Source organism: Alosa sapidissima, chromosome 21, assembly GCF_018492685.1.
Source record: "Alosa sapidissima isolate fAloSap1 chromosome 21, fAloSap1.pri, whole genome shotgun sequence".
Classification (NCBI taxonomy): domain Eukaryota; kingdom Metazoa; phylum Chordata; class Actinopteri; order Clupeiformes; family Clupeidae; genus Alosa; species Alosa sapidissima.
Window position 1 is genome coordinate 11,984,189 of NC_055977.1, and position 25,364 is coordinate 12,009,552.

At 42.5% G+C, this 25,364-nt stretch overlaps 1 long non-coding RNA gene across 1 annotated transcript; it reads left to right on the forward strand.

Moving 5' to 3' along the window:
* Positions 1-1,407: 1,407 nt before the first annotated feature.
* Positions 1,408-25,172, forward strand: LOC121695561. The gene is made up of 3 exons (XR_006026110.1): positions 1,408-1,616; positions 22,851-22,854; positions 25,159-25,172. It is a non-coding gene; the product is annotated as an uncharacterized LOC121695561 (long non-coding RNA).
* The last annotated feature ends 192 nt before the right edge of the window (positions 25,173-25,364 follow it).

Genomic DNA, 25,364 nt, shown 5'->3' on the forward strand with positions numbered 1-25,364 from the left:
CATCACGTCTCATTAAGTCCTCTAATATTTCCTACACATCCGTGATTCGTGGAAATTTTAGATTTATACCTATTTTTTCACATCGGACACCACTGATTTCCCTCGAGTAGCAATATTTGTCCTTGTAATTATGTATGGTTTGGAGAAATGGGAACTGCGTCGTATAGATGAGAGGAGCAAAGTGCATTGCGCAACACAGGCGCCCAAGCAAGTGCTCCTGCAGGTGTAAGCTACGGCTGTACCTTACCATCAGTTTCCAACTCTGCACAGTATCCCATTAACTGCATAACAGGCTATTTACAATATTTTATTTAAAGTAGAGTTTGTAAACACGTTATCATCAACTTAATGCACGCACAACTTTTGTTTGAGCAGGAGAGAGAATAACAATGAATGGATGCAGCAACTACAGAAATTGTAGCCAAGGCTACTTGCTGCTTTCTTTTACTGTCTATGGTTGCTGGTTAACAGCATAATAAGCTTATTTAAGTGAATTCACAAACTCAAGACTTCAAGGCCATCATGGATATAAAACGTTTTTTGAAAACAACGAAAGGATGGAGGGAACATATAGCAAAGTTTGGAGTTATCTCAGATGGGCTACAACAAGGTAGGCAAAATTGTGGTGCTTGTCAAAACCTTAGCGCAGCTGGAATAATGCTTATAGGCTGATGTTAAAGCGCACACGATGTTTAAAGGCAACGGTAAATTGGAACAAAACTAAAGGTAACTTTAGCCTTTATAGGGCTGTAGAAAGTTGTCCAAATGAATAGGTCGTAATTAGGCGTTGTTGTTGTAAAGATATTGCATGTAGATGTACTATATAGGCTACTAAATTTTTAGTTGACCAATGCACAAACAAAACACTGTCAGGAATTTGTTCTCCATTTGAAGAATGCAATCGATTACGTATGTGCACAGACAGCTACAGACACAGAGCGCATTGTAGACCTTGGCCACATTACTTACAGTTACTTTCACTTCCTAGAGTGCGCATTCATTACGTGAAAGATGCTTCATACCAAAACAGCGATCAAACATTATCAAATTTATCATGACGTGTTGTCACAAACACTTAGGCCTACTCCAATTAGAAAATCATAAATAAAGACTATAAGTGTTATCTCATTTATGACTGTAGCCTATAAGGGGGTGGAGGATGTGATAGACTATTTTTGACCTGATACATTTGCCTAAATAAAAGGCCTTAAATTGGAAGTTTTATCTTTGATTCTCTTTTGACGCTTCACGGTAGATCTTGTCTTTGTTCAGGGCGAGGTCAGGGATCTTGGGCTCAAAAAGGTTGGTGACCACTGGTGTAGAGAGTCCTGTAAAAGTAGCCTATACTGTTTGTGAAGCTGGCCTACTGTAAAACTAAACATAGCCTTCTGATAAACTATTCAGAGATGGACATCAGAAAATTCTTCCTGAACAGAGGCAGAAGGAGAGGAACAGTGAGGAGAGATGAGGAGGACGAGGGAGGTATGATAATTGCCCACATTAACGGTAACATTTATGTTAAAGTGCCAGTGCTGTGATTTGATCAATGGTTTAATGGCAAACTTAAATAAGTTTGCTGCATTTGCAAATGTAGCATAATAATCTACACAGACTCTGTGTAGATTATAGGCTACATTTGGAAATGATCACCAAAAGTCAATATGAAGGCTTTAGTAAGCTATTTAAGCTACAAAGAACTGCAGTATTGCCAGGATGACTATATGACCCTTGCCTGGGAGGGAAGTATATCTCAATTTTGACTAAAAAATAAGCTTTCCCTTGTGTTAGTAAAGCCTATTAAAGCGATGGTTCGGAGTAATTTCACCCTAGGGTCCTTTGCACCATGACCCCGAGCCAAACACCCTCCCAGAACCTTTCCCTTGGTCGAACCCTGGTCGAGTAGCGCTGTCAGAAACTAATGACGTTCTGCAGTCGTGATGGAACCAACTTTTATCTCGTAAATTAGGCCTACCATTACCCCTCGACGTTTATTCCGTGATTTGTTTGTTTGTTCGTAGTCCAGTTTGCAACAATTATTAGTTAACACTAAGTTGTAAACACTTTGGAAAAAAAAAAAAAAAAAACTGGTTATACCAAAAAACGTTGATGTAATCACTTCCTGCAAGGACTTTTACGGCTTTTCCCAAATCACGGAAGAAACGTCAACGCAGCGGTATAGTAGCAGATAATCAGGCAAGTCTTATTTAAATAAACTCCTGTTGCACTTACAAACTTTCTAATGCCTCGTTATTGGACTAAAGGTCATAGTTGTACTACTGCAGACGTTTCGTACCATTCAGGGCATTATTAGTGGGGTAATTTACGAGATAAAAGTTGGTTCCATCACACTGCAGAACGTCATTAGTTTCTGACAGCGCTACTCGACCAGGGTTCGACCAAGGGAAAAAAGGTTCTGGGAGGGTGTTTGGCTCGGGGTCATGGTGCAAAGGACCCTATAAGGTGAAATTACTCCGAACCATCGCTTTAAGTTCATGCAGTGAGTATAGGCCTACTTATGCCTATGTGTTTGGATGTTGCTGGATAGTGGTTCTTACAACAATTGAGGGAGAGAGTGCTGGTCCTACAGTATGACAGTGACAATAATGATTTTGAAGCTTGTAGCCTACCCATAGGCTAGCCATTTATTTCATATTGCGCGCACATATTGTTTTTGTTTTTTTGTTTGGGAGTTGGGGGCCTGTGCCCCAGCAAAGCTCTAGGTCTAGAATCGCCCCTGCCGCTACCCGATCTGGCAAACTTATATAGTGCGGTTATAGCCGATAGAGGGCCGCGAAGCGAATGCAGAAGTGCTGTTCACCCTGTTACGAGTTGATTAACCACTGAAACGATTTTGGAAACATTATTTTAAGGTACAAAAAACTCTTTGGTGTTGCTTTAATATTCATATTCAAATTACTCATACTGTACAATGCAGACTTTTCAGCCAGCATTACTTGACACTGACCATGTGATGGCAGCATTGTACAAACGGTAAAACTGTTCCTTCAGCAGGTAACAGAAGTTCACCGGACACTATTGTCTTTCTCTTTCTCCCACCTCTGTGTTTCTCTGTTAGATCTTCCCCATTCTGATCAGGGGCAAATATAAAGTATTTCAATATGTCTAAATGGGGTTTTATTACTGTATAAGAACAGTAGGAGGACAGTGAGATTTGCTGTGGATAATGATACAGATATCATATACTTTTATGAAAGTGTCCTTGGTCATTTCTTAAAGGAAACATTGTTGATTATAGTCCTTTTTATTGGATTCAGCAAAATTCTCCTCACATTCCCCTATAGCTGTCCACCCAGTTGCACTCAGCTACACTACAAAGTTGTTCTGGCTCTGCAATTTGGAAAGCTATGCTATGGACCAAACTATACACTATCACAGCCAAACAACAACAAGGGCTGCTGAAGTTCTGGTTTTAGCAGTACAGAAGAGAGGGGTGTATTTGATTGGTAACCTTGGTTTGAGGGCTCCAAAGACAAATTGTTCTGTCAAAAGGGTGTTTAAGATAAAATAAACTCATAAACTATGAATTCACTCAATGTGCTTGTGTCTTTGTGTATGCATGTGAGAGACTGAGGTAAAGAAGAGTCCATGTTTTATCTCTCTCTTTCATTGTGTGTGTGTGTGTGTGTAAGAAGAAGAAGAAAAAAGAGAATCCAAGTTTTATCTGTGAGTGTGTGTGTGTAGGTGTGTGTGTAAGAAGAAGAAAAAAGAGAATCCAAGTTTTATCTGTGTGTGTGTGAGGGAGGGAAAGGAGAGTCCATGCTTTATCTATGTGTGTGTGTTTGTGTGTGTATTTTTGTATATTTTCCCAGAAGATGCCTCATCCTCTCCTCCATCCGTAATTCCGGGACAGAACAATGGCAGGAAGTGCAGCACTCCATTCTCCCACAATCCTCCTCTTCCTCTTGCCGGCAATGCCAGGGAAACCGCCACCAAACAGGAAAAAGGAAGCACTTGGCGCGCTCAATATATCAAACCCCCACCCCCCACCCCCCCATCACTGGCGGCGACTGTTGTCGAGTTCACCTTTCACCCAGGAGAGTTCTGAATGAAACGGTGGCAGGGGTAAAAGGGTCTAGTGGAGTTTAAGAGGAGGAGTACAGTACTAGAGGTGAAAGGTGGGAGTGCATAGGGAGAGCTGTGTGTGATATAATGGTCCTTTGTGTTAGAGGAAGGTCCTGTAAACCAATATTATCTCCCACCACACACACATACACGTGTGTGTGTGTGTGTGTGTGTGTGTGTGTGTGTGTGTGTGTGTGTGTGTGTGTGTGTATGTGTATGTGTGTGTGTGAACACTTTGACTGCTCAGCATACTGGGACCTTGTAACTGGAATACACCACAAAAACACAAAGATAGCCTATAGTAAATTAGGGTAATGGTAATGTTCCCTGTGAATGTGCAGAGATCTGAACATGAATTGAAACATGCAAGTGCAAGTGGACATGGTACCTGCAGATCTCATTTGCTGCAGTCTGAACACCGGAGGGCCTACAGGGGCCCACAGCCATGTTTATATGGAAAAGTTCAGAACGTTTCACAAGCAACCAAGCAACCAATAGTCAAATGTAAATCACCTTCAACAAGAGCATTATTGTGAAATCAGTTCATCAAGCCCTCAAACTAAACTGGAAAGTTACCTTTCGTCAAAGGTAATTGGCAGATAGCACTTTTTGGAAATTTATCGATGAAAACTAAAGTAGATTAGATTCAACTTTACTGTCATTGTGCAGAGTACAAGTACAAGACAACAAAATGCAGTTTGCGTCTAACCAGAAGTGCAAAAAAGCAGAAAATGTGATTAATATCAGACAGGTGGTGCATAGACAGTACAAGATATACTGCAGTGTATACAGTAGTGTACAGTTGGTTTACAGTAATATACTACTATATAGTTGGTTGGTTGTCACCGGAATGCAGAGCTAGCGTTCAGTAGGGTGACAGTCGCAGGGAAGAAGCTTCCTCTGAACCTGCTGGTTCGGGTGTGGAGACCTGTAACGTCTCCTGGAAGTGGGGTGAACAGTCTGTGGTTGGGGTGAGAGCAGTCTTTGATGATGCTCCGCGCCTTACGCAAGCATCACTTGCCTTGGATGGCCTCGATGGACGGGAGTGAGGAACCGATGATGCGTTGGGCAGTTTTCACCACCCTCTGCGGTGCTTTCTGGTCGGAGGCTGAGGTGACACAGTTGGTGAGGATGCTCTCAATCGTGCAGCGAAGATCACCAAGATCTGGGGAGACAGGTGTTGAGAGACAGTTGTCAGAGCACCACGATGTTAGATGCTGCACCTCCTCCATGTAGGCCGTCTCATCGTTGTTGCTGATTAGACCAATCACCTTAGTGTCGTCTGCAAACGGGTTCAGGACACATCCCTGTGGTACGCCAGTGTTCAGGGTGATGGTTGAGGTGTGTTTATCTAACCTAACAGACTAACAAAATGGGTCTCTATCACAAACACAAACACAAACACAAACGTACACACACACACACACACACACACACACAATATATGGCTATGTACACGCACACACACTTGTTACATCATAAGACATACACCAGTGTCACTGACACCATCATATTTCCTCCCAAACACAAAGGAACAAAATGTTTGTTTTTGTGTTAGACCTCCATTGCAGAGGCTAAGAGGGAAATCCTGCTGATTCCTCCCACTTCCCTCTCACGTCAGCAGGAGTGAGTGAGTGTGTACTGATTTGACATTTGAATTGGAATGTTAATTTGGCCTTTTATAAATACTTATGTAAGATCAACATAATCTTGTTTGGTCAGTACAGTGAAATACATGACGCCAACGTCATGAGGGCAATTGTAAAAATCTAGACCAACAAAACAGCCACACGTCACTTATAATCAGTCCACACACACATACTCAGTATATTTACATTATGGATACTTGTGTAAGAATATGTAAGCCCACTGCATGTGTGTGTGTATGACTGTGTATTTGCACATATGCATATGCCTGTGCTCACCATATACAGAGATTCTCGAAAGCATTCACGCTTGTCCACATATGTTTGCAGTTAATGCCCAATGTCTAAACATTATCTGGTATCTTTGACAATGATAAATAAATGTAATGTTGACATTCTCAACTAAGCCATTAGCAGATGTTTATGACAGCAGGTCAACGGCAACCCAATCACTCCATCATAACCCATCCATCCCCCTGCTTGCTTGTATGCATATGAATGTAAATGCTTCATTGTGAGTGTGCAATGTGTCAGAGAGTGTCCACCATATATGACCTGTGTTGGTCTGAACTGTTGCAGGGGGGAAGAAACAGACACAGACACAGAGACGGAGAGAGACTGTGTACAGCACAGGGTAGCAGGGAGTATTGGGAGTTTAAGGTGACCTGTACATAACTAGCAGGTACAGAATGTTCTTTGAGCTTCGGGCTGTTTTTGGAACACCCTGTTAAGCTTGAAGGCTGGGGCGCTGGGGAGAAGCAATGCTGCAGATCGATTCACAGCTGTTCACCACAGCAGACTCACAGCTTCTCCACCCCACAAAACAAACACACACACACACACACACACACACACACACACACACACACACAGATAAATTGGCAGAGGCATCAGTTCTGAGGATACTGCTTTTGCATCTTCTTGGGGCCAAAAGAGTCAACAGCTCAGTTTACGCTGTAGTTGGATGTGATGACTCTGTGTGTGTGTGTGTGTGTTTGTCTGTGTCTATGTGCGTGTCTCTCTCTCTGTCTCTGTGTGTGTCTATGTGCACATCACTCTCTCTCTCTCTCTGTGTGTGTGTGTGAGGTGTGTGTATGTGTGTCTGTGTGTGTCTATGTGCGTGTCTCTCTCTCTGTCTGTGTGTGTGTGTGTGTGTGTGTGTCTCTCTGCCTCTGTGTGTGTCTGTGTGTCTGTGTGTGTCTATGTGCGCGTCTCTATCTCTTTCTCTCTCTGTGTGTATGTGTGTGTGTGTGTGTGTGTGTGTGTGTGTGTGTGTGTCTGTGTCTGTGTGTCTATGTCCACGTTTCTCTCTCTCTCTCTCTCTCTCTCTCTGTGTGTGTGTGTGTACATGTGTGTGTGTAGGTGAATAATGTGAAAGTTGTGTGTATCCCTGCTGCAATGACGTAAAAGTGGGTGTGTATCCCCTGCTGTGATAACAGCAATCTGTGATCTATGTTTACCAGTTTGATGTTATAAATTGTGTCCTAAAGAGATGGTGTCATTGTTGTGGTCCAGAAGCCCCATTCTCTGGATTCTTCTCCTCTTCTTACGAGCTGTCAGAACATTCTGTCCTCCTGTTCGAGAGTTAAAGTTGTAGTAAGACCTGTTAATGTTTGATCCTGTATGCAGTAGACCACCTAAATATATTAATTTAAGTATTTATGTGTGTGTTTGAGTTGAGAGAGAGAAAGGGCGAGGGAGAGGGAGAGACAGAGATAAAAACAGACACAGAAACAAGAAACAGAGACTGCATGTATAAGTATAAGTATAAGTATATATACTTTTTTGATCCCGTGAGGGAAATTTGGTCTCTGCATTTAACCCAATCGGTGAATTAGTGAAACTCAAACAGCACACAGTGAACACACAGTGAGGTGAAGCACACACTAATCCCGGCGCAGTGAGCTGCCTGCTTCAACGGCGGCGCTCGTGGAGCAGTGAGGGGTTAGGTGCCTTGCTCAAGGGCACTTCAGCCGCGGCCCACTGGTCGGGGCTCAAACCGGCAACCCTCCGGTTACAAGTCCAGAGTGCTAACCAGTGGGCCACGGCTGCATGTATGAATGATATAATCATGTGTGTGAGTTTATTGAGTGTGTATGAGAGTGCAATTGCATGTGTATCAGTCAAAATGATCTTTTATGAATAGGGAATTGTGTCCACCTGTATCTGATTTGCTGGGGAGTTTTTGTTTTCTTTAATCATATTTAAATGGACTCAAACGTGTGCACACATTATGACTAACTTCTGGAAAGTCTTAAAGTAAGTAAGCACTGTAAAACTAACACTCGTCCTGTCATGCATATGTCTGATAAACCAAGAATTCTTTCAGAGGCATTTTCCGCCCCACATTTCTAATTTCAGGAACATTTTTGCATTAGATCTCAGAATTCCAAACCTGCTGTCCATATTGATATTCATTCTTGCATGTGCCCAAGTGTGTGTTTGAAGTGAATCGTTAGCCTAAAGTATGTGTGTGTTTGTGTATTCATGTTGTCGCCTCAGCTCTGCAGCTTTGCCATGGTGAAGCCCCTTCCCAACACTGCACTTGCTCCCTGAAATCCAGTTTTGCTATCAGTTTGAACAGGGATTCCCAAACTGTGGTACGTGTACCACCGGTGGTACGCGAGCTTCCACTAGGGGGGAACGCGAGATGAATAGGGCAATGTCGGAAAGGTGTTAAAAATGATTTTTTTTAAAAACCTTCAGCTTATGTTCTCTTTGTTTTTGTTTTTCATAATGTTGTTCTCCACACTGTTTTTTAGTCTGAGCTCATAGACCAGTTGCACATTTTGATTTTGTTATCATGTAGGACAGCAAATTAAATAAGATGCCTGGAATGCATCAATAGAATGTGTTAACGTTTTTATGTGTTGGATGGTGGGGGTACGCGAGCTGAGTCAGGCTGTAGGTGGTGGTACGCGGGGGGAAAAGTTTGGGAACTGCTGAGTTAGAATATTCCTTTGTTCAGGAATGTGGGGAGAGCTTATCCAACGAAAGATGACCATGTCCTGCCATCAGGAGGCTTTAGATTTTGGTAAAACTGGTGGAAATATTAGATTTTTAAATTTGCACTCAAGAAAAATACAGACCAGGTGAAACCGGACTCTACAGTGGTGCAGGGACTGCTGTACCATAATGATGGGAGTATGCTTTATGGATTAAAGTGCCATTGCAGGTCATTGGGATGTTACAATCAACTTCTCTTAGTTCACTACTTTGCCCATTGGATTTCTTAGACTGAGTGCAGAGAATGTTTATTATTATTATAATTATTATTAATTATTATTATAATTATAATTATTATTATCCTACAAACAGAAGTGGGGTGAGTGATGGCCATCAATCAACCCTGTGGTCTCCTCCCGAACTTTGTTTAGAAAACATCATTTTTTAGCAATGAATTGCCCTAATCCTCTTAAAGAGTGATTTTTGCTTTGTTGACTAAGGATAGCTTAATATGTGCAGTCAGAATGGACAATACTAGTTGATTGATTAATTGATGTTAGACTTATGATTTCTTTTTATGTGTGATCCAAAAGTAATACAATTCATTTGAGAGATGGGTGGTTTTATTTCTTTTTCGTTTTGTTGTTTGTAGTATTTCATAAATGCAATTACGAAATTGCTGTTGAAATGGTTGTTTTACCAAACCCATGACAAAATAGTTAAATTTTCTATGAAACATGAGGCTTATTTCGCCAGCCTTGAATTAAATAACTATTATTGTCTGCAATGAGTAAGACACGTTAAAGGGGAAATCCGTCATTTTTTCACATAGATCTCCGTTCCTGGAGGTCACAGAGTACTGTTGGTATGAGAGAACCCCCCCCCCCCCCCCAAAAAAAAACAATCGGTTTTACCTAGCTCGAGTTGCTGTGTGTGTGTGTGTGTGTGTGGGGGGGGGGGGGGGGGGGGGGAGGGGGGGGGGGTTCCTCAACATCCCATACTGGCAACCCTTCGCTCAACATCACCATCTACAGGCCGATGGGTGTACAGTCACTAAATGTACACATAAATGAATCTATTGTATGCCCCCCCCCCATTGATGGAATTCCATGACACTTGGCATACCCCCAGAGGCTGTCAGGGTAATCATACATATGAAATTTGGTGCAGTTCACAACACCTCAACCGAAGATAAAAAGCGAAAATAAAGCGGCATGTTTTTACATTTTGTTTTTCATTTTGTACTGGGGGGGTGCAAATCACAAATGAGTGGTTATGGGCTAGGTTGATTTTGGCTAAATAACTAAAAAAAAAAAAAAATAAAAAAAAAAAATAAGTGCTAGTGCCGTTCATAATTATTCTAGAACTACAACCAACAAAAAAACTCTGCCTGCTCTTTCTGTGACTTACTCGTCCCCAACATTATAGCTACATCCACACACATTTTTGTTTGAATCCAAAAAGAAATGCATAATTATTTAATTACATGATGAAAGAATGAATATGCTGTGAATGTGTACATTATTAAGACCATTAACATTTTACATAAACATTTTTATTACGTTTTCGCCTCTCACCACACTACTCCGTACTTTTTCGAGCTGCTGAAACAGAAAACGCTGTACGCCCCCATATTCATCTCAAAATACCAGCTCTGCATTTCAATGGACAAATCTACACACATCTGAAAATTATGACATAGAAACCCATGTTCCCCTTCCTGAATGGACCTTGTCAGTCTGATGTTTCTTGACTCTCCATGACTAGCCTGCCAGCAATGAACACTGAGACCAAAATACAAGTTTTATTAGCTTGCATTTTACAATGCTGACAATTGCATGAATTGTCATATTTGTGCTATTTATGATAGATTGATCAACAGATACCAACAGGAACACTCATACTAATCTATTACAAAACCAAGGGGTATTTTAATTTCACAGCTTCGTGGTGGATTAAATCATTTTTGCACTTACATAAAATAAAGTCCAAATACACATATTGGTGAATATGCACACAAAGACCCACAGCTGCAGTGTGGACCACACATGTTCAAGCGTATGCCCCCACAGTCACACACAATCACAACCACACACACACATACAGAGGCACAGTCTACTCTGGTCTAACAGGCTTTTCAGGATCTTGGTGCATTCAGAGGGATGGGGTCACCGAGGGTTTATGGGAACGTTACTGAGGGCAACCGGCTCAGGTGGCACAGAGCCGTGTTTATGATAGACAACCTTTACTGCGAGGCCTCCATCACGCACACGACTGGCTCATAAAGCCGAAAGGAGCGGCAGACACGTGTGTCAAACTCACATCTTAGCATTATAAAGCCAACGGGCAGAAGAGGAACAGACTGGGACAAGATCTCAACCTGCCCTCCGGGATAAAGGTGTATCCATAGGGCTATTAACAGTATATTTACATTTGCTGCTATACTGAAAGACTGTATTTGTCTTTGTGTGTGTACCTGTGTTCTCAAACTCAATAGGTCATGGTTAATTTTTTTACCCTTTTGGTTTAAACATGGAATTGAACTTGCTTTACTAAACCAAATTCTTGCTTTATTCTGCCATGTATGCATAGACCTCACACAAATAACATTCTGCACACAGCCACTTACATGAAGCTCTGCATGTAAAGATCTTTCACCATGGAGGCACATTTGACAATAAACAATATGGCTGCATATATAACGCTGTATTGATGCACCTTGACTGGCCATTGCGGAGGCTGCCAATCTTGTAGCTGCATTTACAGCTGCTGGTGACATTTTGTGAAGCCATAAATGGTGGCTAATGGTCAGTTTGGTCATGTAATTAGAATCTCAGGCACTACAGAAAAAATAAGATCGTAATGGTGTGCTAGCTGCAGACGCAGCAGCTGTGATAGTAGTTGTAGTATTTGTAGTAGTAGTAGTAGTATGAGCAGTATGCAGTCAGCAGTATGCTGTAAGCAGCAGCACCAGGGCCCATGAGGACAGTGGGGTTCTGTAAGGTAACACTGTGTGTGTGTGTGTGTGTGTGTGTGTGTGTGTGTGTGTGTGTGTTTGTGTGCACGTTAGAAGGGAGGTGTGGGTGTGTGTCTGTGTGCTGAATTGTGAAAGCTTTTGAGGGCACGGCATGTACAGTGCTGTCTTAGGCACCTTACAGAGTGCGTTATTTATGGTTGATTAATTAAACTCTCTCTGCCTCTCTGCCTCCCTCTCTCTCTCCTGCTCTCGTTATCTAGCTCAGCTGGGAGGATGTTTTCATTTGAGACTCTGCTCCAGCCTTTACTATCCTGTTACCATTGGCATATGACCAGAGCGAGTGAAAGACACAATGAGCGAGGGAATGACTTGGGAAGCGGAAGGGAAAAGATTGTAGAGAAAGAGACAGATAGCAAGAGTGGGGAAAACACTGACCAAACAGCTTGGCTTCATCACCCCTGGTGTGCGGTTATCAGATGGTCTGTTTACTGAACTTCTGCCCTACCATCACTCACCTGGTGTGTGTGTGTGTGTGTGTATGTGTGTGTGTGTGTGTGTGTATTGGAATGAGTGTGTCTATTCATTTCTCAGATCCCTTGTGTTTTTTCTGTTTCTGTCTCTCACTCCCTTTCTCTTTCATATTTTGTGTGTATCGTAAAATAACTGTTCTTCTTTTCAAAAGACATATCTACACCCCTTTGTGTTCTCTCACTTGTTCTCTAGAAGACATAGAGTATGACATGATGACATGCCCAACAATACTTGGACGGATGAGAGGTTGCACTTGCAACGGTTTGTGTGTGTGTGTGTGTGTGTGTGTATGTGCGTGCGTGCATGTGTGTGATTGCATTTGTTGAAGCACAGATTTCACCTCTTGAAAAAGGGGCAGGTATCCATCTCAGTAGATGCCCTGTTCTGCCAGTCTAACCTGCTCCCACTGTCCCAAGGCTGCTGTTGGGTCTTGTAAGAGTGCTGTCTGACTGCAGTGTGTGTCTGCAAACACATGCTAGAGATCAGAGAGAGATGGAGACTGGGAAAAGTAAGAAAGAGAGTTTGTATGTGTGTGTGTGTGTGTGTGTGTCTGCCTCTGTGTCTGTGTCTGTGTCTGTGTCTGAGTTTGTGCTTGTGTGTGCCTGAGCTGTGATTGTTCGTGCTTAAAGTTGTGCTGAAACAGCACTTGGAAGGTTGCAGGTAATGTAGCGGCTAGTTTGAGTTTTTGGTCCTTTGAATTTTAACGGAAGACTGTAAGATAGTGCAAGAAGAGAATAACAACAGTGGGAGCGCTGTGGCGCAGCAGGCTACAGCGCCCATACCATATAGGTGCCCACGGGGACCCAGGTTCGAATACGACCTGCGGTCATTTCCTGATCCCACACCATCTCTCTCTTCCACTTGCTTCCTGTCACTCTCCACTGTCCTATCCAAATAAAGCCAAAAAAATATATATTGAAAATGAAAATAACTATAGCCAGCAGTGCACATAACATAAAATCCAACATCACAGCATCACATCTTTAGACAAAGAGAGAGTAAAGTCAAACAAAACAAATGTACAACAAACCACCATCACTGTTAAAAACCTTGTTGTTACGGAGGAGTTACAACTAAACAGTCTAGGACAGTGTTTCTTAACTGGTGGGTCGGGACCCAAAAGTGGGTCGCGGAACCATTCTGGGTGGGTCGTGGAGCTTGTGGGTAAAAAATAAATAATTAATCACCCATTTTAAGTGCTACTTTGTCAGATATACAGTACTATCTTAATATCCTGAAGACTTCACAAATGTAATGCCAAACATCAGCATGTTCTAAACAAGTAGACCCACAGGCACTTTGCGTGTCTTACCATGTAGCTCACCTTATCTGTTGGCTTGAACACTAAAAAAACAAATATGGGTCGCGACTAAATGAACATGGGAAATTGTGGGTCCCAAAGCCAGACCAGTTAAAAACCACTGGTCTAGGAGAAGGAATGCACTCTGCAGTGGTGGACGAAATACACAGATCCTGAGCTTGAGTGAAAGTAGAGATAACCTCTGTAAAATATTTCTTCAATTTCTCTCCTCTCCTTCTAAAATTTCACTTGACACAAGTGAAGTACAAAAGTGCTTGCCTTCAAATAAATACAATTACTATAGTTTATTATGGCTCTAATGTTATATTGTTATTGTTGACATTGTTCAGATTTAGACCTGTATTTTGACTATTTTCAACATTGTAGACTGAAGGTCAAAACTAACAAATAACACATGAATTACAGTAACAAGAAGTGTACTCAAACTTTGATTAGATTTTAGATTCTTCATAGCCACCTTTTGCTGTAATGACAGCTATGCCCACTAGACACCCTCCTCATGTTAATTTAAAAGCCTTCCAGGTGACAATCTCATGAAGCTGATAACATCAAGTGTGAAACAGTCAACAAGGTAAATGGTGGCTACTTTGAAGAATTTGAAACACATGCTAGACTATTTTTCTTTTTTTTTAATGTGTTAACCTGCCATTATTTTCCTGTCTTCATTTCCTGCCATCATTTTCCTGTTTTAAGCACAGTAACAATCTGGCACTCCATGCTGAAGAAACGACTTAAGGTGGATAGTGGCACATCGATGGCACAAACACATGGCTATGGGTGTAGCAGGCAGAACTCAATGGTATATGGCTGTCTGATAAGGACAACATTGTGTGCTTGCATAAAAGAGAGAATAACAAGTATGGCTGAGTGTTTTTCTGAACATCTAATATGATCAGATCAATGGAACATACAACATTCTGGAATCTGTCTGATGCTCTGGAGCGGACTAGATGGACACAGAGACAGTGACACAAGAGCAGAGCCAGTTTTTGTTGCTGTTCTCTTGCTGCTCCTGGAATTGAGGAGGTAGATATAGGATAAGAAAATGGAGGGATGAAAGAAAAAAAAAAGAAAACAGGGCTCAAGAGCAGAGACTACCTGGAAAATCTTGCAGACTGTTTAGGTCACTTGGAAAGTGTGGAGATTCCAGTGAAGTATGGCAATAAATGAAGCCATAACGCAGACTGTTATATAGGACATGGTATACACAGAAAAAAAACCTCTTTCATTCCATTATGATATCTCTATGCTTTGAACAGTAATTACTAGTACTATTCATGATGGAATCCTTAAAAAAAGGGTCCTCCCACATATTTCAGCACTCACTTTGTGTATTCCTTCTCTATTGTTATGTGAGTTACAGATGGTTTAAATTAGAGAGGCTAGTTATTAATAAGTCGCAAGCCCTTTGGCTGCAGATATTTGATAGCAAAATAACAGATGAGTGCAGATACGGAGGTGATTAAAGGCCTGTTTGTTGTAAATCAACAAACTACAGCTGTGGGTTAAAACACACACCACTCAAAATCCCTTTGGATCAGCATATGACATTTAGATCATACCACAACGAAAGCATAAAACGTTTTGGTAACACTTTGTTTTCCTAAGCCATTATAGATAATCACCCATAAATAAGCAGCTTTTAAACAATTACTCAACAAACCTTCAACAATACTTGTCAATTAACCGTAATGCAACCTGTTCCTATCCCACCCAAACATAATCTAAGCTGATTACTATTCCTCATTATCAACCTGTAGTGTCAGCACAGTTTGTTAATAGACCCCTTCGCAACGGTGGTGAAAACATTCGGGTGGGCGTGACGTCACTGGAGGCAGAAACAATCGTTTGGATAGTGAGGCGGCTATTTGAATAGTACTAGTGAGGCGGCTAAAATCAGACAGTAATCTAAAATCTTTGCTAAAATGTGTAACGATATAACACAATATGTACATACACTCAGTGTACGTGATCGGGAGGATTATTTGAAAAAAACTAAGGCTACATTATCAGATGGGACCATCCTGACAGACCCAATACCGTGATTGGAAAGACAGGTTTGCCATCAGTTGAATGGCCGGACATTATTGAAAAAACGAGTGTCTACAGTAAGGAGAAAGGAGTATAAATCATTGAATACATATAACTATCTCCTAAATGGTCATGTCCAAGACTTACAGTAGGCCTACAATGACCTATCGGATGAGTTTTGTGTTTGCCGAACCGACATTTTACCGAGCCAGCGCCAATGTCACAAGGCAAAGATTGCAAACGTGCTAATTACCAACCATTTCGTTTGAAAATTCTAAAACAACAATGTTTTTTAATACTTCAAAATAACATTTGATAAATTTTACATGGTAAAATTTAATTTTTGGTAGGCTACATAGCTAATTTAGATACACTTATGGTGTGGGCGCTTGCGTTTCTTTAGGAATCAGCAGTCTTGGTTTGTATAGAAATGAATACGTGACATAGCCTACATGTAAAGAGGTTGGAAATACAGGACGATTGGTAGGCTAATATGTGACGTTCCGATACAAGGCTTGGGTTATCGTGAGTCAAACGAACAACTACGTTCTCACTGGAAACTGTAGCCTACTTATTTCAAATTTAACCGATGACTTTTTCGGTTGTGGCACCCGACAGCACAGCAAGATGAGACCATGATAACCTTTAGCCTCCCGAATATGACTGTTCGTTTAGCTTCCCAGCTGAGGTTATGGTTTGTTTTGCCTCCAGTGAACGTAATGACGTAGGCTCAGAAGGTACCTATACTTAGAGGTATGCAGTTTAATTAGTAGAATACTTAGAGGTATACCTAATTTTGTCATGAATGTTAAACTTATTGTTGAAAAAGAAAGAAAGCCACTGTGCTAGGCAAATTATTGTCTGAAACTTAATACCAGGTATTCCAGGAAAATATTTCCTTAAATTAAATACCCTATTATTATTGCACAATGGCATTTTTCTCATTTATTCATGTAATACTGTATTTTGCTTTACTAAGATCACTTGTGATGAGTGGACATGATTTGAGATTCAAGCTGACAAACATTCCTGCTTTTCTGAAGAACAGAGGTTATCTGCAGGTGTAGGACAAAGAACATGTCATTACTATTAACCTACACAGAAACTGAAATGGAAAGAGAGAGAAAGAGGGAGAGAGATCCTGTACTCCAGTTTCTCAGTATGCTATTCTTAAGCTGCTGGGCAGGCAGTATGCAATGGAGGTGTGCCACAAAGCTAGGTTCCAAAACAAACAGCCGATGCAGAGTTCGGCCCAGCAGGAGCCAGCGCGGTTCAGACCAGAACAATGTTGGTTTTCAAGGGTTTGAGTTCCCCAACCAACTCGGCAGCAAGAATGAGTGGAATTTTTCAGTTATTAGCTGAAAAAAAAAAAAGATCATGTTCTGAGGATTAGTGGATGGCTAGAAAACTTTGATCTCACAACCTGACTTTAAGCGATTTGTTGAAGCAACTTTGCTACACGTTTCAAATCCATAAACTTCAATGATGAGGGGAAAAAAAATAAAGGAAGACCATTCTGCATTTCAGTGCCCACTACCAAACCTTTGTGTCCAAACTCACAGTATTTCTGGGAGCTTGGACCGCCTGAGCCTACAATGCAGACGCCGATCATTACCTTCAAATCCAGCAACTAATAATTGACTGCAATTCATCAAACATACACAAAAAAGGATTATTTTCCCTGGTTAAACCAGACAGCACTTGTTTATGTTGCTTTTGATTGTTGGATGGCCTAAGCTGTGTAAGCACAACCACTGCCTTTTGCACAGTAGATTCAGAAAGAAAGAAAGAAAGAAAGCATAACACTATTTATCAGTAAATGTACTATTTATCTTGTCTGATTACAGGTTGACTATGATGTATGAAGCAGCGTAAGTTGTAAATACCACCTACTGTATAACGTTTGTTTTTATGGGTCATTGCAACTACAGGTTGTAAGAAAAAGAAAGATGGCCCACTAAACTATTTATGTCACCTGTAAACTAAACACTTTCTAAGTCACTTCATCACGTTTTCCACAAAAGGCTATTTTCCTCAGTGGATGACAGGCCACTCTAAAGATAGATATCAAATATGTAGAGAGCATGTCTTATGTGGTTGAGTCCAGACCTAAGATGTAGTCATATCCAACACTTTTCTAAGAAATCTCTCCCTGTGAGGTTTCTCTGAAGAATGAGAATAAAGTGGGTCTTCAGAACATCTGCAGATTCATTCAAAACATTTGTCAGGAGGAAAAGGACAATTTTCCCCCTCAAAACACATGACAGTCTTATATTTGAATCACCCATTGTTTATATGGTAGATTAACCCATGTGAGCCCAGATACTGAATGCAAAATCTCAATGCAGTCTGAATGCAGTTACAGTCTGAATTTCCAAATAGATTATCATGGTGGTATCTGTAATAGCCTTAATTTATTAGTATTTAAGTTTGAGCCTGCTAAAGGAGGTGGGAGAAATGTGCTCTTAAATGTTACTTATAATGGCTATAGGTCTTCCTCTCACACCTCTGTGTTATGCTGGCTTTGCCAGCAGCGCCTGCAGCTAAGTCTGATAATACTGATAGTAGGCAATTGCGCAATGGGGCTGCTGTCAGCTTTCTGCTCATCCTCTCGGCCGACCATAACACATGATCATGAACTCTGCTCGGTCTTGCTAGGTCAGGCAACGTGCCCATCATTAAGTGGAATCAGGAATGACTTCGATATTCCATTCCTTTCTCATCTGTCTTGGAATAATCGCTGCTAAGTCATTCATTTTTGTTGTCCGATTTGTGACACTTCAAAGTCTTAGTAGGCTGGGAATCGTGTATATAAACTGTCATTATTATAGAGGGGTTTTCTGCCATTTATGTCAGTTGAATATCCTTCCTCAGCTAGGGCTTCAGTGTGAAGAGTATCATGGGCTTATAAAAAGGAATTATGTGGGCCTATTTCACAATATCTAAACAGCTACTATATGAGGATGAGTGATTGGGAATGAATTTGGGGCCATGAGGAGTCAGTCCAGACTCCAGAGCAGTGTGGGACTGCAGTAGGTCAGCTATACACAACAGGTTGCACTAAATGTCTTAAAGAAACCATTTTGACTGGTTCAGTCAATCAGAGGACTATGGCACATTTAGCAGTTGCCCTGAAACATGCACAATAGCCTCACTGATTAAAATCGTTAAATAGATTTCCTGCATTTCCTACCTTTATATTAATATTGTACAAATTTGACATGAGCCTTTCGTTATTAGCCTAATAATACTTTTTATACTTTTACTGATTAGCACTCCCTCAAACTGGTTAGCCTAAGGCAGATAAACAAAACATCCCTTTATTTAAACAACTTAATTAGGCTAAATTCACAACAAGCAATAGCCTAGTAGTCAAATATGAATGTTCAGGTCATTAACTGAATTCAACAGGCAGGATAAAAAAATAAATAAAAAAACTCCATGCTACAGCGCTAGGCTACAGGAGAAACAAACAAGAGGACAGAGCAAACTGCAGAGCACGTGAATGCTCAACTTCAGATGCAAAGTCCTATGTCGACCGCGCGCTTGAGAGAACGTGTAAAGACTTCAGTAAGCCTATTATCCAGGTCACTTTTTAAGTTGATATCGGCAACAACAAGGAGGTGTGCGCAGTTGGGAGGGGGGGGAATCACATCTTCACACGCCGCAGTCCATTTTAGGCTACCCCCTCAAGCCGAATTGTCCGTAAGGGGTTAAAATGTCGGGGACGGAGTCTGGGAGGTGTCTAGTGCGTAACGGGGCGGGTACGGAGGAGTTGCCCTCTCATGTGTTCGAAGGAGTCAGCTGAGCGAGGATTCAGTGGACGCTGCCTGCCTCTCCTCGGGAATGCTGACCACGGGAGGCAACACAGAGTTTAGCGAACAACTTTGTATTTGTTGAGGTTATAGTTAACCTTTCCATCTAAGCAAGGGTGGCTGAATCAGGCTACGGGTGGTAAAAAATCTCCCACCCCCCGACATCCTCGGTGTATTCGCCCCCTTGGTGAGTGAGTGCTGTTTTGGAGGTGAGTTTTCTGACCAAATCCACGTTATTGTAGTTGGTAAGCTATTTTGATAATTTTGTTGCAGAGCGACCCAGTATTGTGAGCACTTACACAACTTTTTGGTGATGTCATGTTGTTTTGTCGGACAAGTGACGGTTTAAAACGGGCGAGAGGCGGAGAAAATGAAGGGTGAGGGGTCGGTAGGGCTCAAATGTCATAGCTAGCTAGCAAGCTAAGCTACCACCGGGCGGTGCGACCACCTGATCACACGCGTATGCGTGCAACATTATTAGTTACTTTGTCATGGGGTGACGAATGTTCAATTCTAACTTCGAAAGCTATGTTACTTTAAACGCGCGCCGTCATGAGAGTCGTCGGGGGAGCCTCGTGGTTAAGTAGCAGCTACCTTATGTAACTTTTGAGTGGGATAGGGCACTCTGCATGATAGCCATAACTCAGTGTCTGGCTGACCTGTGATCTAGTGGTTACAAACAGGACTCACTTTGTGGATGCGGTGAAGGTGTATATTTAGGTCGCTGCTGACTCCGCATAAATTGTGCGGTAGGGTACTTTGTAAAGAAGGCAATCTGCACAAGGTGTCAGATGCACTTCAAGTCACACTCCGACAAAGTGTAGGCACATACAGGTGTTAAAACTACACTGAGAACATTTTGTGTTTCAATCCATATGCTACATGCACTTCCCCCTGTTCCCCCTGTGAGCTGTGTAAGCCCTACCTCCTATCTGTTGGTTTCCAAATGTCTGTCACAAACTGTTAGGAAATCTCTATTTGGGTACGTTCAGGTTCTAGCTCTGCAGTTCCACTCCTGCTGATATTGTTATTATGTTTCCATCTGTATTACATTTGTGGTTTTAAGGGATTGAAACTTGATCTGTGCTGCACTGTGGTGTTTGCACAATGTCTCGACTGTCCTGCAAGTAGTGTAATGCAGCCATATAACACTATTTTGATTAATGTTCTTTTACCATCTTTGGCATGTCTGCATCATGTGTTGTAACACATGCATAAGTAGAAAAGTACTTTTAAGAAGTAAGCGGGGTTCACCCTTTAAAGAATTAGCAAGTGTTAGCTATCAAATGTTATGTAATTGACTGTTTGTGTGTAAGTTCTTGTTGTTGTTCTTGTTGTCGGAGGACTTTTTTGGTTGTTTGCAGAGCTGCTTAGTGAAGACTGCAGTTTATTCTCATTCTGTCTCTCTTACACACACCCTCTGACTGAAAGAGTCTCTGTCTGTCTGTCTGTCTGTCTCTCTCTCTCTCTCTCTCTCTCTCTCTCTCTTTCTCACACACACACACCCTCTCTCTCACTCTCTCACACACATACACACACACACACACACACACACACACATCCAGACAGATATTTTCTCTGTCTGGCATATCTCAGTGATAAAGTGCTCATGCTTAGGCCAAAAGAGGAGGTTTAGTGACTGGTTCAGCTGTATGGGGCCTTATTCAGATTCTATCAGTACCTACTTGGTGAGAAACATTAACCTCACCCACACAATTCTGTTCTGAAGTCAGAAATCTCCCCCACTGACGTGACCGGGCTTACGATCATTTTGATTACTTTACTCTTCTGCAATACCACCGTTCCTTTTAGGAAAAAAAAAACTTAAGTGCATTATTGTGCTCCAGTACCCTGTCCGCCAAAAGAGTAGGGGAATTAGTGGAAGAGACCAAAAGCCTCCAGTGTGTTGTGAGTTGAAAGAGGGGTGAAGGTGCAAGAAAATGGCGGCACCCAGCAAGGTGCTGAGTCGGCTGGTTTCTCCAGACCCCATCAGGCAAGCTCAGATTGTTTTAGTAAGGGGGGTTGGGTCTTTTAAACAATGGAAGGGAAGGATTGAAGGTGAGATGTTTAAAGGCATGTTCTGACTCTTACATCTTTTCCCCTCTCTTTTCACACACACTCTCTCTCTCTCTCTCTCTCTCTCTCTCTCTCTCTCTCTCTACCTCTCGCTCTACCTCTCAGTCCTGGTCATTCTCTCACTCACCTGTACTCGCGTTCACATTGATTGTTTTATGCACGCACTAACATGTACAGTAGTCTAGTTCTTTTTCAGCGTCACACACTCACAGTGTCACACTCACTGCTTCTCTAAAACACTCTTAATAGCACCAGCACTCACACTCAGCCTCTTCCAATCAAATCTACACACTCAGCCTTCAGGCATTTATCAGCACTTGGCCTGAGTGCGGCAGTGTCACCTTACAGGGGTGGGTGTGTGGGGCTTGGGTGGTGGGGGGGGGGTTGTCAATCTCCTGTATCTCTGATGGGCCATAGATCCCTATTCTTCGCTGGAGTCTTTTAAGGCTCTTAAGGCTTTCTTCTGGCTTTCTTCTGGCTTTCTTCTGGCTTTGCCTCAGCGTGCGCACCCCATTCTCCCGCTCAGGGCCACAAAAGACTAATGCTTTTGTGGTCAGGTGTGAAATGTCACTAAATGTCAAATGTCCGAGTTAGTCGGCTTTGGCCGGCTAAGACCGCGGGTTAGGCCCTTGCCACCTCTGACCCACTGTAACAACAACTTAAGTCAGCTGATGTGTGAAAAATAAAACCCAACAATCTGGCCTCTCTCTCTCTCTTCTTTCTCCCTTGTCTTGCACTATCTCTGTCTTCCCTGTGTTCACCTAAAAATAAACAAAATGGCATGCTTTCCATATGTTTCCGGATGGAAACTGCAATTAACGGGGGTGAGAGAGACAAAGAAAGGGAGAGGAGAGGAGAGGAGAGGGAGAGAAGGGGGTATTGTGTATACACTGTGATGTTACATAAAGTCTGGTTTCACAGAGAGAGGGAGAAATGGGGCATAGTGTGTGTGTGTGTGTGTGTGTGTGTGTGTGTGTGTTTTGGGGAGAGAGGGAGGGAGGGAGGGAGGGAGGGAGGGAGGGAGAGAGTGAGTGAGGGAAGGAGGGGGAGGGAGGGTAGTTGGTCAGGGGAATGGGAGCAGGGCCTCCAATGAAGCTGTTCAGCCCCAGTTCTCAGCGTTAGTGGTTACACTAGGGATGGGGACCACTCTCTCTGTATGGCTGGTGCTCTGTGCGTGTGTGTGTGTGTGTGTGTGTGAGAGAGAGAGAGAGAGAGAGAGTCTGCTCCAACGTGTACTTGTGGATCTTTTGCTGTTTGGTGAAGTTGAGGTTCAGTGACCCATCAGTCTTTTCGCTGCGCTGTCCTATTGGTCTGAATCTCTGTGCGGCCAAAGTGACATGTGACCGTAAGACTCATGGGTCTCCATTCTACCACCGCAAGCAATTTTTGTGTGTCTGTACACGCTCGAGTATGTGTGTGTTCAGGAGTGTGTGTGGTCAGCGTGTGTGGGGTCCGTCTGTTTGGAATGTACTGGATAGATTCTGACCTGATTTTTCAGGATTTGGAGCAGCAGCACATTGTACCACACACCCACCCCCTCCTACTCTCCTTTGACGGAGTGCCAGTCCGTCACAGTGTCCTAACCCCCTTTGAACACCTTGCGCTAATCCACTTCAGTCAACTCGACTTTTCTCTGCTCTTTTGCTGTTCTGCCAGGCTTCAGTTCTTTTTTGCCCTTATCGGCAGAGCCAATTGATTTTGTTCAGATCCATTGCTTCTGTAGTATTTACCCCCCTCCCCACTCCTGTCTCTCAATCTCTCTCTTCCCTCTCTCTCTCTTTCTCCCTTTCTCTCATCTGTCCATCTCACTCTTTTTTTTTTTCCCTCTTTCATTGTCTCACTCTAATTAACTCATTGAAAGACTACAGGAAGCAAGGGACACACACACACTGTACGCACACACACACACACACACACACACACACACACACATACACTGTACGCACACACACACACACACACACCCTCTCTCACACACACACACACACACACACACACACACACACACACCCTCTCTCACACACACACACACACACACACACACACGCTGTACGCACACACACGCACACACACAGACACACACACACACACTGTACTCACACACACGCACACACACAGACACACACACATGCACACCCTCTCACACACACACACCCCTATTCATTCCCTTATTGGATGGCCGTGGCCAGAAATTGATTATTGAAAAAAAGATGCGAGCCTCCATTCCCCTCAGCAGAGTGACCTGTGGCCCTGTCTTCCCCATTCATTTTTTTGTAATGAATGATAAAAGCAAGGGATGGGTAATCACTGGATTAAAAGGGGCGTGGCTGGATGTGTGGCCTGAGGCCGTGTTCCCATGAGAGCCTAGGAGAGCAGTGGGGGCGGGGTGGACTGCCAGGACTAGGAGCGTCCTCTGGTAATTTCCATAAGCCACAGAGATAGCACTGCTGCAAAGGGTCACAGGGTGGGGGGCACGGAATACCATTCAGCACATGGCCTCGGATGGGGTTGGCCAGCAGGGTTATAAACTTAGCTTCATGTTGCTAAGAAAGATTATCTGTATTGGGGAAGGGAATGGCAGAGTAACTGATGATGGAATACTGTCAGGATACATTGCCCCATAGCCATGATGTCACAGTACAGTCATACTGCAATATTCATTTAATTACATTGGAAGACAATCATCTACAATACTTTACATCAGTAGCTAAAGAATAGGAAAAAAATATCCCTTAAAAGGCAAAAAGCAAAAATTATGAATTCTTTGTGGTGTCAGATTCACAGAATTTGGCATGGAACAATGTACAATAATGCTACAATGTAAAGTGGAAGACTGGAATGGTTAGCATTTTAACTGTCTTCAGTTTGACAAAATGTCTTGATATTTGGTGTCATAACAGTTACATACAGAATCACCAACAGAAATATTCCCCTATAGGGTTAGGCCTAGGTCAACATATTTTTTTCAAGCCCCAGAAGTCAATGAAAATGATTGAGAGTGGATTTGGTAGAGATGGTAGAGATTTGATTTGACCAGATGGGGGGTCCAACCCTTACCGATCACTCGGTGCAGTCTTTAAGAAAGACTTCAAGGGCCTCCAAGGCTCTCATCACCAGTGTTTTTTTATTTTATATTTTTTTTCTCTTTCAAGCTGACTTATCGGCTTGTCATAGTTTGAAGTTTTCACCCAGAGATAGCTGAAAGGTTGGTGTGCTAATTTGTGGCTAAAACCTTGTGGTTTAAGAGAATATTTTTCAACTTCACTAGGACACTGGAATCCCTGCCACATTTTTATGCAGATGCTGCTATTTTTCATGCACAATGCTCCAGTTCACTGTGATTTAACCATGTAACCTTTTAATGTGTTATGTGGCGTGCAGAATAGTTTTTGACTAAATTAAAGGGTCATGATTTCAGGATTGCACAAGACAACGTCTCTCTCTCTCTCTCTCTCTCTCTCTCTCTCTCTCTCTCTCTCTCTCTCTCTCTCTCTCTCTCTCTCTCTCTCTCTCTCTCTCTCACACATGCACAGACGCATATAGTCCATGCTGTGACATCAGCCTCTCTGCTGCCCAGTGAGGACATCAAATTCAACATGTGTACACCAGTTGTCTCGTCTGCCTCTAGAATGCCTCCATAGTAGCCCGTGGCTGTTACTAAAACAAAACACAGAGCACGTGGTGAAGGGACACTGCAAGCGCTCACTGTCTCCGCTTATCTTACTTGCCAAGCTGTTTCTGTGCAGTGTCCAACTGACAGCTATGTGTTGCTGTCCGTATTGTGCCATGTGCCTGGCGCTCTGTTCTGTTGCATCAGGTGTTTAAGCTGTGCTCTGTCGGTTTATTTAGACTCATAGGCTGTGCCTGAATGGTGGTAGCATATTGTAGCTCTTCAATAAACTCAGGAATTGTGGGTAGTTTGATGCTCATAGAAGTTG